General features: G+C 39.3%; 1 pseudogene; it reads right to left on the bottom strand.

Moving 5' to 3' along the window:
* Window positions 1–8952: 8952 nt before the first annotated feature.
* On the bottom strand, window positions 8953–9643 carry LOC104610607 (nicotinate N-methyltransferase 1 pseudogene; annotated as a pseudogene).
* Window positions 9644–13033: the final 3390 nt, after the last annotated feature.

Raw genomic sequence — 13033 nt, 5'->3', positions numbered from 1 at the left:
AGTCTCTGTGTATCCAAAGCATTGACCTACCCAAGAATATCGAGTAAGAAATAGGAGAAAAACAAACAATTCTAGAAAACAAAACAGGAGATGCAGGTTATAGTGGCTTATTTTGGGTGCATTGACTGGGCCCATTAGTGCTCCACTTCGTACACTTGAATCGTCTCTGCCACATATTCTCGTAGAAGTGCTGATTCCTGGAGATAACCGAGAACTGTTTTTAAAAACGAAAAGAAAATACCATACAATACCAAGTACCAAAATTAAATTTCTGAATCTAAGAAAGCTTTTGCATGTAAAAGGTATGTGAGGACTTACATGGTCGCGGTCATTCTTGATACCTTAGCTTTCAACGGGAGCTCCAAGTAATGCACCTGTAGTGGCACGATTGACATTGCTTTTGGAGCACTCATTAAGTCGTGCTAGTCCAAAATCAACATCCCACGTTAGAATCATTCCTTGCGATAGCCAAACCATGAACATTGACTATGGTTTGCAAATCTCCTTACCAATATAAGTAGATCCGAGTGGGGAAGTAAAGGAAATACCGGTGTTGATGACGTACGGTTCTTCACCCGTACCTTATTCTTGAACTAGGGCGAACAACGGATCGGGTCTTCCCAACGGATCCTCGCAGACTGAACCGCCAATAACAGTTCTAGTTCGGTAAGTTTATCCGACTGAAGAATCGGGCTGGTTCTTGTTCTCAACAGTCCCAAAACGATTCGGACCCAAAGTCATTTGCTTTATTAATTATATGTGATATATTGTTAATATTCTTATCGTTCTACTATATTATACACTTAAAATGTCAAATTTTATGTATAATACTAGTTAAAAGTGTTTGTTTTCCTAGCTTATCTCTAGTTTAATCTTTCTCCTTCAATTTTTATTAAGGTTATAGTATTAACTTTTAGATTTTAAGATCCTAGTTAAGAAGAACACTAATAGTTTTTAGCATAATCGGTTTGGTTGTTATTTGAACTTAGCTTTATTCTTCCAAGAACGGTTTTGGGTCTATGGTTTTGGGCCGATTAACAACCGGTTTGGGAATGCTTCTTCCTAGACCCGAGTCGGACCCTACCCATTGACGGTCCTACGTTGAGTGGCCATCTACCGGTCGAGCCACACCTTGAAACTTCAAAAAGAAAATTCGACCACGCATCCTGCACAATGAAAACAAAAGGGGTATCCATTAAAAATGTGCAGAATAGAATGAACAGAAACTAACATCACCAAATAAATCGGCAGTTAGTTAACTTGCCAAAATCAGAATTGACAAAAGCACCGAAAAAGGTGGCCGTTGACTTCTTCCTAGGGGTGGTAACGAGTCGAGCTTTTCACGAGCTACTCGAGCTCGGCTCGGTTTCAATCAAGCTTGAGCTCGAGCTCAAGCCCAATTCAGTGGCTCGATTATTAAACATGCCTAGCTCGAGCCTACTAAAGCTTGGCTCGTGAGGCTCACGAGCCGGCTTGAATATATGTATATATATAATATAGTTAATATTAAATATATAATAAAATATTTTTATAAAATATAAAAAGACCCAAGCCGAGCTGAGCTCCAGCTCAAGGATATGGCTTGAACCGAGCTCAAGCCTTGTAGAATAGTCTTGAGCCGAGCTCGAGCTTCATACTATTCGGCTCGCCTCGGCTTGAATCCACCCCTACTTCTTCCTTTCTGGCTACATCGTCATTTGCACCACATCTATCCTATGAATATCAGGGGTAAAGTGTTCATAATGCAGCTATATATCATTTTTCTACCCGCTTATTTAGTCACATAAATTCCATGAAAAGTATTGTACTACAAGAAAACAAAAAGGTGCTGCTTAGGTTCTGCCTTTTACTTACGGTTTCAATAAGAACCGGTCAGAATTGTATGGTGGAAGAGTCGAGAACTCCATTCCACGGACGGGAAAGACGTCGTGGAATCTATATCTATGCACGCTACCCAAGCAAATTAGTAAATGCAGGAGCTTACATAGAGTAGAGAGAGCAACTTCTTTATAGCAATAGCTTGAGAAGTTGCGTACCAAACCTGCCCATTCAAGCGTCGTTGGTGGCTGCACTTGTAAGTCCCGGGGATATGATGGCCACCTACAAAAAGAACAAAGTTGAGTGCATAAAATTATAGCAAGTTTGCGTTGCTGACAATCTTCAACTAGCACATAACATTGGCTATTCCAAATCTATATCACGGCCCTGTCTCTGTGTGTTCAAAGCATTGACCTGCACAAGAATATCGAGTAAGAAATAGGAGAAAAACAAATAGTTCTAGAAAACAAACCAGTAGATGCAGGCTATAGTGGCTTATTCTGGGTGCATGGACGAGGCCCATTGCTGCTCCACTTCGCACATTTGAATTGAGTTGGGATTAATGCTGATTTGAGTTGAGTTGAACTGGTTCAGTTGTACCTAGATTTTTTTCTTTTAATTTTTTATAAGAAGCAGCAGATTTTAATGCTACTGAGAATTTCTCAAATGGTATTGATTCTACAACACACCCCTCCAGATCCCCCACGACAGCTCCATCTAGTTTTTTCAGAAAAAAAAAAAAAAACTATTTCAACGTTGGAGTATCTCCAAAAGTGGTTAATTAGGTCCACTTTGCTAATCTTTTCCCAAAAGAGGATTTTAAACTTTACCCAGTTAGTTTATCTAACGGAAAAAACTTAAATAAAATTTAGGACTTCTGAAATGTATAGATTTACTGTCATGTGCACTGCATCTAGCACTTGACTTGCCAAATTCTCTATCCTAGATGGGTAAATTCCCAGAGTGGGTTTCTCATGGATGTGAAATTCTCAGATGTAACAAATGAGAGTGGCCACTTTTTTCAACTTCTTCGGATGACAAGTGCAAGAATGAGGTTTGAGTCTAAGAATGGCAATCTTTTACAAACAAAAAGGACACAGTAATGGGGTGAGATCGACAAACAAGACATTAACAGTGGTGCCGCTTGTACGAATCACTGTTTTTTTAACTCTGGATTCAGTTATGTAATGTCTTATTTGTAGCAGATCTGGAGTCCATGGTCACCATTGTCTCTTTTTTATGGATTTTGTTAGTAAGAGGGGGAGTGTGCAGAGATGTGTTTTTCCCTCTCCCTCACCCATGATGAGCATTTTTTGGCAGCATTCTCCATTTCTGTACATCTTCTGGAAGTGATGTAGAGTAGTAATTACTTTGTTTCTTGAAATGTTAATATATTTGCCTATATTTGCTGTTGTCATTGTTTTATAGGTATTATCCACATCCAAAGATTAGATGTTCCTAAAAATTGGAAGGAAACAACTTTTGGTTTTCCAGTTCAATCAGCTTAACCAATCCAAATTCAAGAATTATGTCAGAGAAATGAGGATAAGATCCAATTAGAAGCTATCTACTTGATCACCTCATCCGTCTTCATATAATAAAATACAACTCCTCCTTGGACAACATGCAGTAAGTGAAAGCAATTAAAGCAATAAGAATTCCACTTAGCAAAAAGAAATATGTATCCAAGTATAGGTTTCAGAAAAATTCTAGAATTCTAAGTTCAGCTTCCATTTTCCCATTCATCCAGACATAAACATCAATCACTTGCTTCCAAAGCAAGACAGCAGAATGCTGAGCACAAAAAAAAAAACTTTCCTGTTAATTGATCTTATTTTTGAATTCCGTGGCCTTCTTTCTACAATTCAAGTGTATGACACAATAAGGTACCAAATTTAACATGGCATTTTGTTAATTGTTTATTCAGCTATTATGGTATAAGAATTCCAAATTTTCTGGACTTGCCTGGAGCTTTAGGCATTGTTGTGGAGGAAAGGCCTTAATTAATTCAGAGCTAACAGTTAAATTTTATGGATACAAACTTGGTCTTTTCTTGCCAATATATCTACTGTTAGACATTTCCCCAAAGTTGCAGCCCACATCAGAAAAGCAACTTCGGGAGGGGCTACGAAATTCCTGTTTATCCCTTACTTATCTAATGTATTAACCAGATTATTGGCCAATCTTTGGATCCACCAAAATGTTACCCGGAACTACCTTGCTAGCAATTATGTTTCTCTCAACATATACCTATAAATCCAAGAACCATTACTGTTATTTTCGAGCCAGCCCACAACTACCATTTACTCCCCTTCCACCACAAAAGCTCTATAATCAAGAACTTTTACTAGTCTCAGTCCATGAAGCAGCCAACAATTTAGCCCTTGTGATATTCCTGTAGCCTATAGGGCTAGAGAAAATGTGCCATTATATTTCCTTAACTGTTTTTGAAGACTCCACTTATACAAGATGGCTTTGGATTGCATAAATAACACCCATGGAGTGAGGTACTGGTGGAAGCAAAAAGGGTAAATAACGTAAGTGTTCTGGATTTCTAGTGAAAGATGAGAATGTCACTGCCTGTCCATACCAAATGAGTTGTCAGGGAATGTCACTGTGATCAGATAGAGGAACAGATCTGATTTCAGAATTTCTTAGATCAGAATAATTCAAATTCAAAACCAGAAAAACGTTTGTTACCTGATCAGTGATCTCTGGACCCCACTCCAAATAACACGATCACAAAATAAAGATACATGACATTGGCTATTAAACAAGACAAATTGCAATGAGAGGATGAAGGCACGTCAAGCTACAGATCAAAATTTACGTTCTGATAAATTCATTATGCTAGAAATCTATGCATCGGTACCAGTTCAAACCCTAATACATCAATGGAATTTGAAAAAATAAATGAGAGATGTTGGTTGGTTATACCTGAATACGGTGAAGAACAACAAACATTAATGAGAAAGGAAAGGAGAAAAAGTGAACAGCAAGTTATGATTAGTTATTGTGAGGAGGAGAACATACCTTTTGTCAAAAGTATCGGGAAGCTGAGATGCACAAATTGACCATAAGCTTGGCTTGGAGCTTCTCAGATCCAGATCATTTTGGTCAAATGTATCTGTTAGTCTTCACTAATCCTCTCTAGTGTGGCATATAAAGCTGGAAAGGTGTTAGATTCACCTTACAGCTTCTTACATCAGTACCATCCTGAATCTTCTTTAACATTAAATCTGGTTAGTGTTTTTTCTAACATCTAAAGCTCTTCCCTGAGAATGTAATCCATCACTTCGAAGTTCCAACAAAATGAAGGCTTATTAAGATCAACTTTGCATTGAACAATTGGGACCCCCCCTTCTAACACTCAAGTCTCAAGTCAATTCTTTGTTCCAGAATTAAGACACCATAAATAATTTATCTACCATTTCCATGGAAAAGTACACCCTGCAATCAAGGTTCAAAATTTCGATATGATACGCCCCGTATCGTATCGTATTGGGTGTTTAACAAGACGTCCCTACAGGGGTCGTATCAGGGTGTGACCTGGTTCAGGGGGTAGACCAGCCTTAAACCGGCCCCTCTGAACCAGTTTTAAAGAAGAAAAAAAGGTGGGCAAGCTTCGATACAGGCGTATCAGCTTGTATTTTCTAGCAATATAGACAGAATTTATTCCAATGTATTTTGAATATGGGAGTGATCATTTATACTAAGATTCTATATATGCTTCCCAGAGAGCCTAAGATATAAAATCCTTTAAATAATTGTTTCCAATTTCTGATAGGAAGAAAAAGAGGAAAACATGAGAGGTGGTGTAGCCAGGTAGATCTTAAACATTTATTGTGGTATCATTATCTATCAACCTATCTGTCAAAAAAAATTATATCATTAGAGAACACCAGGTACCTTTTCTTTTCCTTCATTTTCTGGTTGTGTTGATGGTATGGTTTCTTGTTTTGTTTTCTTACACAGTACACTAAAACTGTAAGGATCTTCGAGCACCTCTCCATGTATGACATTTTCCATAATTGGCAATTGGCGGTTGTGTCCTCTTCAGTTAAACAGGTGGTGAGGTGACATCGGAATACACCTAATCCAAACTACGTGTGACATTAGATTACACCATGGCCTGACAGAGTCAGCTTCAAGGAGCTTGATTGAAATTTTGGACGTATGGGGCTGTGCCAGTGATTGATTGCAATGCAAAACGGGTGAGGCCAGATCAAGATCAGTTTAGGTTTAGGGCAATGTAGATACTTGAGTTAACTGTTCCCAAGCCTAGGCCACAGTGGGTTTTATGGGTTCATGCTAACCTGAAATTCACACACCCATGATGGAGATGATAACTGATAAGATGGATGAGTGGTAAAACAAGAAATGATAAAATAAAAACAAGAATATATAAATAATGCATAGAAAAGGACCTTGGTTGGGCCCAAAATGTGACAAGATACAGAAAACTAATTTAGAACAATGATCACATGGATCAGGAATAAGAAAAGGCGAGATGCTAACTTGCTGTAAATTGAACAGCCTAAAAGACAAAGGAAAGACCAAAAACTGCAATTGCATTATCCACCTAAACAATGAATAAACCAAGATGTTCGTGGAAGCAAGGCATTTTTCATGTTCTTGGATTCAATTAAGGAATGTTATGAGGCTATAGTGATTGCTAAGTTTTTGTCTTTGATGTACAGTTACATGAAGAAAATTCGCATGGTATGATTGATACTACGATTCCCTTGATAACTTGCACTATGATGCATACAGAGGAGCTTTGCAAAAGGGAAAACTTGGTTTGGCAAAGGAAGTTGGTTTACCTATTTGATGACGATGAAGCTTAGACGACGAGTGGTTGCCACCGGCTTCAAGACTTTTGAGTTCGAAACAAAGTTGACTGAATCAGAGAGGAGCAGGAGAGCTTGGATGAGAGTTACAGGAAGAGGTGAACTGAACTGTAAAGTCTCTCCAAGAGATGAGAAGGAATCCCCTAAAGCTCCGGTTGATCTTTCTACCTCTGCAGGCGGGGAAGAGCAGAGTGGTGGTATCTGGAGGCTTCGCCCACATTTCTATAGTCCATCAAACTGGTCCGTTCGGTTCTTGGAAACGTTCGTTTGCATAAAGACTGAAGACCTAGATATCTTAGATTGGAAGAGAAAATCTTTTCGAATCTAAACGAACATGATCAAATCTTATATGACCGTTGGCCGTTGCAATGGAAATGCGCGCTAACCCAATTCCGGGTGAAGATGGTAATTATAACGGTTCGGATTTCGGGTATTCCGACCCACACCTGTTTCCGCATCCAATCCTTTCCCATTTTGTAGTTTTATACTTTTACTAAATGAATCTGATTCCAATTTTGGGTATTCCGGCCCATACCCATTTCCACATCCAATCCTTTCCCAATTTTTAGTTTTATTAAATATTGTTTTATCATTTATTTCATTAAATCAAATAATTAAAATTAATCTCCCTCAAATAAAGCTGGTCTCAAATAATTTCCATTATTCAATAATGTTCAAAAAATAAGAATAATGGAAAAACTGTAATAATAATAATAATAATAATTTCCATTACGTATTCATTACAATATTGTAATTATGGCATAATGGAAAATTATTAATATTAGATTACAATAAAATTATTGCAATGTTTATTATTATTTGTGTTACGAAAATTATTGCACTAAAACTTCCTCATTATTTAATAAATTGTTATGAAATAATTATTCATATAATATTTTACCTTACTTATTAAATAACTATAATTATTTAATAATTTTTAAATCCATTGTTTTAAATAATGGATTCGAGAATATATTGAAAACTATTTCACAATATAGTTAAATTATTGAATTATTCAATAATTATTTTGGAAATTATTTACATAATAGTCAATTAGTCCATCTTTACTATTAAAAAATAATTACTAAATAATCAGTTAGCAAATAATTATTTACAAAAAAATTTTACCTCATTATTTAATAATTATTAAAATCATTATTTAAATAATAGATTACGGAATATACTGAAAATTATTTCAAAACATATTTAAATTATTAAATTTCAATTTCTTGGAAGAAATTATTAAATTATAATAAATTAATTTTCAGAAAATTAATTTCCCCAACTTATAAAATTTTAATTTCTTAAATAAATTATTTAATTATTTATAAGTATTTCAGAAATTATTTACATAATAGTCCATCTTTATTGTTTAATTACTTACATAATATTTTACCTCACTTAATTAATAATTATTGAAAATTATTTCAGAAATTATTTGAGTTATTAACTTTTAATTTCTTGGAATAAATTATTAATTTATAATAAATTAATTTTCAGGAAATTAATTTTCCAAGTTATAAAATTGTAATTTCTTGGGGTAAATTATTTAATTAATTAATAATTATTTCAGAAACTATACATAATAGTTCATCTTTATTGTTTAAAAAATAATTATTTACTTAATATTTTACCTCACTTATTTAGTAATTATTTATTCAACAATTACAGGAAATTATTTAATAATTATTAAATCCATTATTTAAATAATGGATTCAGGAACATATTGAAAATTATTTCAGAATATATTTAAATAATTAAATTTTAATTTGTTGGAAATTATTAAATTGGAATAAATTCGTTTTCATAAAATTAATTTCCCCTAATTATAAAATATATATTTGCATAATATTTTGCCTCACTTATTTTATAATTAGTTATTAAATAAGTATTGAAAGTTATTTTATAAGTATTAAATACATTATTTAAATCATGTATTAGTCAATATATTGAAAACATTTCAAAATATATTTATATTATTAAATTTTAATTTATTCAAAGAAACTATCACTTTCCCTTGACAAATCTCATCCATTGCATTGGCCCCGCTAGTGTGATATATGCCTTAGAAAACATAAACCACCTCAAAAATAAGTGGGGATGGTTGCCCATTGGGTTTCTTGCGGATAAGGGCAACTTTTTGCCCTTAATATCAATAAAAAATAATATTTCTATATAATAATTAAAATAGGGTATTTTTTTGGAAAAATATCAAGAAAGGGCATTGTTGTTCATCTTCCTCTGTTCTGTATTCATGCGAATGGATCATAAGATTCCAACTAAGTTATAACCAGAAATGCTCTTCACGTCCCAGAAAGTTATAACTATAAATCCCTTCTACTCCTTCTTGGACATGGGGATGCTTCTGTAGTATCATCCGCAGGCAATCTTCGGCGCTTCCACCCACATCCACTAGGCGCTCCACCCCTTTGAACTCATCGTAGCTCTCCAATATTGCCTTCATGAATGGCACGAATGCCCTCAACATGGCCTTCTGCATTAGCTTGTTCATCTCCGGCTTGTCTCCGTAGTACAAGTACGCCAACTCAAGATTCGCCTTCACGAACAACTCTTCTTTCGGGTCCACCACCGCCTCTTGCAGGATGGGCCACGCCTTCACCAATGCATCTGGTTGTGCTGCGGAATGTACGCGGCATAGGATAGACCCTCCTCTTTCCAATCTCCGTAAGGGAGTACTTGCACTCCAAGGAGCCATCGACGATGTGCTCCGAGAAGACGTCGTAGTTGGTGAGCATTTGGAGGATGCACTGGAGGTTTTTGGGATTGCCGGTTTGGAGGACACGTGCTAGGATCTCGGAGGCAAAGAGAGGGACATTGGAACCACCTTGCCATATGGAGTCGGGGACCTTGAGGCGGACGATGGCGTTGAGGGACATCAGGATGTTAATCATGTTGGCGAGCTCCAATATGGCCAACCTGGTGTTGTTTTGGGTTTTAGTTGTCTCGTCCTCCATGGCCATAGAGCTCTACTTCTCAGAGACGACTGTCCATTGTTGTTGTTGGTTTTTGATAAGGAAGTGAGGGAGCAATACTATGTAACTACACCGATTGGTTATTTGTTTCAATCAACCTAATAAGCTTCAAAAAGATAAAGTATCCTAGGTCGACCTCTCATGTCTGTATACCTGATCTCTGATCACTGATTTCCTTTTGATCCTACTCCACCGTCTCAGAAAGTAAACCGGTGGCCGCATTCGAGTCTTTCACTTGTTTGGCGATTTCTAGCAAGGTGTAGAAGGGATTCGTTGTTGTGTTGGTGGCATCGTGGGCATAGTTGTCGCCAGCGACCTTAACCTACCACAAATACAAAGGTAGAGGAGGAAGTCAAGCAACAGTGCCCTTTTTTATATTTTTCCAAAAAAAGTTACCCTATTTTAGTTATTATATAAAAATATTATTATTATTATTGATATTAAGAGCAAAAAATTGCCCTTATCTGCTAGAAACCTTTGTCCATTCACTAGAGAGTTTGGATCTCTTGCCCACAAGAATTCTGTCAATGCATGAGGGTAGTGTGTTGTGAGTAGACGTGGGCAGAATTCTTGTAAGTAGGAGATCCGGAGTCCTCAATAATGTATTAGTGGTTAACTATATTTTCTTGAAAATTGTTAATTTCAAATACGTGGCCTTTTCTCAAAAATTAGTTACCCGGGCGATTAACTCCATTCACTCCCTGAATAGTTTCTTAAAACAATTACCCACTTTTAATGGTTAACTTTCTTGAAAATTAATAATTTTAAATACGTGGCTCTCTTTACCAACTCCATACCAGTTTTACGAGGTGGACAGATTTCTTACTTACTTTTTCTACCTGCGCCCTACTCGCAGTACATTACAGCCGCACATCTTACAATACAACATGGTGATGTATGACTGCAATTCAAGGCAGGTGGAGTGTGAGTAGGAAATCCGGTTTGTTTTTCTCAAATATAAACGCATTCTTATCTCTTTGTCCTCCTCCCTCAAATGAAGAATATTTTCTTTCTAAAATCCTAGGTAAGTTGTTTGATGGAGTGCAATTCGGTCGGTCCTAGCTGTCAACGATCTTGTCTTTGATTGGAGCAAAAGGTGCCTGAAACGGGGAAGAAAGCAAGTAGTCTCCAGGGAGGAACTCGGTGAGAGTGCTCTGAAGCTCAAGTTAGTATCTTCTCAAAGGCAAGATAAAAAACCAGATGGCACAAAGTTATCACATACCTCCTTCTTGGGGGGAAGAGAGCCTTTTATAACCACTTCGCGCACTCACTCCCAAGCTTCTGTCAGGTCGGGTATCATTACCTCTGCGCTTCTGCCAGTTCGGGTGTCATCACCTCTGCTGGGGCAGGCAACCGCCACTGCTCTCTTTGTCGGAGCCGTCTCTATGACTGGAGGTGGCGGTGGCAGGTGGCAAGTGGCCGTTGAAGTGCGGCTATCAAGCGTCAGATCCTAAGTCAGTCAGGTGCGCCGCCTCAAGATACAGACTCCTTTGGTGTCAGGTACGGTTGTCCAGTTTGGCAGCCTAGAGACAGTGCTGGAGTGGTGTGTGAGGTGAAGTCTTGAGTTCGAATAGAGGTGTGGCCCGAACTGCCCTGGGGTGGGCCAGTTCGGGTTATTGCCCTTTGCGCTCCTCGTAAGGCTCGGGGTCAAAGGGAGAGTTCATGCTCCTTTTGGGGAGCTCGGATCGCTGGTTCCTCCTTTTGGAGCTCACGCCTTGAGTGTACTGCCGTGCCGAGCTGTTGCTTCTACCACGTGTTGGGTGGTCAAGAGGTCGGGCCAAATCTTCCTTCATCAATTGCCTCCCACTCCTCGCGCTAAAGGGCTTGCCCTGGCGCGAGGAGTTCGCGAGGTGATGGGTGGATTTGACCCGTACTTCGAACCGGTTGACTGATGGTGCGAAGTGTGCGTTCGTCAAGAGATTTCCGGGTTTCTCGAGCGCCAAAAAGTCAGGAAATGCACCAATCTGTCTTCAACTGTTGGGAGACATGACAGCGCGTGTTATTTCAAAATTTAAAAAATGTGCCGCTGGGAGACGTGACAGCGAGCGTTATTTCAAATTTGAAAAACGCGCCGCTGCTGCCTTCAATGCGGGGAGACGTGTGCCAGCGCTGCTTCAGTTTCAAAAGACATGCGGCCAGTCACGTCTCGATCTTAGGAGGCGTGTGGTCAGCTTGGTCGTGGACCGTTGGATTTGCCTCGATCAGAACCGTCGGTTTTTGGTCGCTATGGTATAAATAGTGGGGAACCCCCAGTCGCTTTCCATTGTCATTCTCCTACGTTTGCTTCTTGAGCTCGCGTCCAAGTTTTTTAGCTTGCGTCTACCTTCCGTAGTCCATTTGCTTTCTCTGGGTGAGCCAGTGCTTTCTTCTTGGTATTCTTTTCCTTTCGATGTCTAGCTCGGACAGCTCAGATAGCTCTTCGAGGGGGTCAGATGCAGGTTCTACGAACCGAGCTGCAACCGCCGACAGCCTTAGTGAACCCAAGGTAGAGCTCGAGGAGGAGCTCGAGGAAGAGTTCGAATCCGTAGGCCGAGTCGCCTCGAGTAGTTTGGCGTCCTCCCGTCGAGGTCGGACGTTGGACAAGTTTGGGCCCTCCCTCATCACCCAGTTCAACCTGCCTAGGGAGTATACCTACATTATACCCTCGGGCGACTTCCCTTGGGCACACGGTCCTGACGAGATCGTGATATTTCGGGAGCAGCTCATCGCTGGGTTGTGCCTACCTTTCCACCCCCTCATTGTCGAGGTTATGAACCACTTCGGCGTTACTGTCGGCTAGCTCCACCCGAATTCTATCTGTAATTTGGTTGGGACTATCTCCCTCTTCTGCGAACAGATTTTGCCTTTAGACCTAGAGATCTTTTCCTCCATTCTAATGCTTAAGAAGCAAGCGGGTCCCATTCTCGGGCGTAGGCGGGCGTAACCTGTCTCCTCGCTCGAGTTTCAAGATTTTACACGATCTTCCCAACAAGGTCCCGGCGTGGAAACGGGACTACTTCGGGGTGCAAAGTGCAATGGGGTGGCCGTTCCAAACCGGGTGGGGGATGGCTGCCCCTGATGCCGGTGTTACGCTTGATAGGGAGACGGCGAAGGGCCTCCGGGAATGGGCCCGGCTTGGGCTAAAATGCCACCATTATTTGATGGAGGCCAAACTCATCCAGGCTGGCCTGAGTTCGGGTAGGTTCCTTGCTCAGAGGCTTGCCTTTTGTTTTGCTTTCCGTTCTTTCGTTTTCCTGATGCCGAGCTCTTTTTGCAAGTGTGATGGAGGCAGAAAAGACTCGCGGTGGGAACCTGTTTCATGCCATGAAGAGGAGGAAGCGAGTTGCCAAACGGACTCGTGTCGAACTGCCCCAAGATGCGGAGCCTAAGGTA

Source organism: Nelumbo nucifera, chromosome 1, assembly GCF_055504915.1.
Source record: "Nelumbo nucifera cultivar China Antique chromosome 1, China Antique-T2T, whole genome shotgun sequence".
NCBI lineage: Eukaryota > Viridiplantae > Streptophyta > Magnoliopsida > Proteales > Nelumbonaceae > Nelumbo > Nelumbo nucifera.
The sequence above is the reverse complement of the archived record's forward strand: the minus strand, read 5'-3'. Positions and strand labels throughout refer to the sequence as shown.